Below are 2,574 nucleotides of genomic sequence, written 5' to 3'. Positions count from 1 at the left end.
AAAAAAAAAACAAAAAACCACAAAAAAATGATTGAAAGCCTAATTACAAAATGGGCAAAAGATTTTTACTTTTTGAGACTAAACAAGCTGTTTGATTTGTGAGGCAGGAATAATTTGGTGCCCTTCAGAATCTGCTTACAAGACTTGAAGTAAATGGAGCTGGCAATTGGGCTCACATGTAGTGATCACCTGGATCTGCTGGAGTGAAATTTGGATGCATGCAGCAGTGAAGAAACAGGCTGAGCTTGAACTTGCTCTTTCAGCACCGTCCATCTATCATGCACGGATATGCACACATAGAGGCATGGATAAGCTAAAAAGGATTACTGGCTTGAGAAACAGAGAGTAATGAGGACCTATAGCTTATTGAGTTGGCTGTAAGTTGGGGCTAAGATTCAGTGAAGGGACCAGCCAGCATAGAATGCAGAAAGATGTGTGAACTGCTGAGCTGGCAGCTGATATACCTAGCCACATAGAGCTGTGGATGAGTTGACCAGAATCCAAGCAGATTAAGATAAAATACTTGGTGCTGAGAGCTAGTGTTGATTGCTGCAACCTGATGGCTTGCTCGTGACTTTACTTATGGATACAGCTACCAAATTTTCTAAATGGAGTAGAAGATTCTTCATAGAAATGAGCATGCCTGTTTATGTAAGATATTGGTTTGTTTGTTTTGAATTTCTTGTGTACCATGGAATCAGAACTGATCCATATAAAAAACATAAAAAAAAAAGAACTGATCCATAGCAGACTCTCTGGCACATATTCAGAGGCAGTTAACCACGTGGGATGAGATTTCCCAGTCCTTCTCCCCTGGAGTAACTGGTGGCCTCAAACCACATACCTTCAGGTTTGCAATGCAGTTTCTTGCTATGAGGACACCAGAACTCTGGAAATTGACTCCTAACTGGGTGGGTTAAGGCATGAAGCAAAGAGTTGCTGGCTCTCACACTTTCATGAATGTAGTTCATATATTTGTAAGGGGGAAAATTATTTTTCAAATAAGAAGGGGATAACTAGAAAAGCCAGGCAGTGGTGTGTTTTGTCAAAAGCTTATTGTTCAAAATGTCTTCCCTGACCATAAATTAAGGTAGCTCTAGTAGCCTCTTGGTAGAAGTTTCTCTGAAATCTCAAAGGCAAATTCACCAGCTGTTCTGCAGAAGAAGGATGGGCAAACTCCTCCCATGTCTCCAAAAATCCACTGGAGGATCAGCTATGGGTCAGTTACTACTCAACACTACACAACAGCGAAGAGACCTTCAAGTGGACCACCAAACTCAAGGGGAAACCATGGAGTTGTACAGCATTTCAAACATTTTGGGACATTGTTGACTTCCTATTTCTTGTAACTTATCTGCTACTAATCTTAGAAGAATGAATTACGAATACTGTCTTTTTCATATCCTGATGCCACATTCTTTTTCATAAAGTCCAACTTTGGGACTTTAGGAAGAACTTTTTCCTCATATAATCTATTTGTTTTACTACATATTTATGCCTAGGAAAATTATTTAATGAAAATATATGACTTTGCAAACAATTATATACTAATTGTCATGACAACAGTATCGACATAACACAAATGTCCATAGACAGCTAAGTGGATAAAGCATTATGGGACATTCCTGCACTCAAACTTTATTTAGCACAAGTGGGTAGTGAATTACCAAAATATGCAGTAATATGTATGAACCTTACAGACAATAAGATGAATGAAAGAACTTGGTCACAGTAGTGTATAAAGTTTATAATTTTATTCCCACTTGATTTTAGAACAGGCAAAATTGTAGTGCCTCACTATGAACAGGGAAGGTGCATCAGGGGTGTCCCTTCTACAAAAGGGCCTCAGAAGAGTTCTGGAGTGAAGGAAATATTTTAAATCTTGTTTGTGATATTTCTAGGTTAGATTCATCAAAAGTCATCAATCTTGGAAGCATGATTATGGCTTTTAGCCACCCTTCATATCTTAAAGTGGAACCACCTTGTGACTGACTTTAAAACCAAACAATAGATAGGCCTTTCTGCAAATGTTTATTAATATCACAATTTAAAAAATAAAAGGAAAAAGTTTTAAAAGTCATCAACTTGTACAATTTAAACAGTGAAGTTTTCTGATGAATCTGTATGTCCTAACTGAAAAGCTAATTACAAAATTTCCAAGAATTACTCAACAGAGAAACCGTCCTTATCTAGAATGTTTTTCTAAGTCCAAAAGAATATTCATCAAAAGTGAACAAAAATCTTGATCTTACAATTTACTTCCAATAGGAAGATGACATTTTTTAATCTTTCCAGCAGTTCAGTTATAATTGGAAAGAAGATGAAGCCTTTTCTTTATGCTATGTTTTTATATTTCATGAGAAAAATACATACTTCCCTACTTTCACTAATCCAAGCTATTGTATCTAATCTACAATATTTGAGGCTTTCCTACATGATTCTGCATTTAATTCCTTTAACCCAAATCACTGTTTTTAATCTCATATTTAAAGATTTTAATAAAAGAGTGTGATTTTAATCTGTGGCGCTCAGGCCTGGTTTTAATTGGTTTTGGTCAAACTCTCTTCCAAGTGA

This window comes from Elephantulus edwardii, unplaced genomic scaffold, assembly GCF_000299155.1.
Source record: "Elephantulus edwardii isolate Elephantulus edwardi_28Jun2011 unplaced genomic scaffold, EleEdw1.0 scaffold00039, whole genome shotgun sequence".
NCBI classification, from domain to species: Eukaryota; Metazoa; Chordata; class Mammalia; order Macroscelidea; family Macroscelididae; genus Elephantulus; species Elephantulus edwardii.
The sequence above is the reverse complement of the archived record's forward strand: the minus strand, read 5'-3'. Positions refer to the sequence as shown.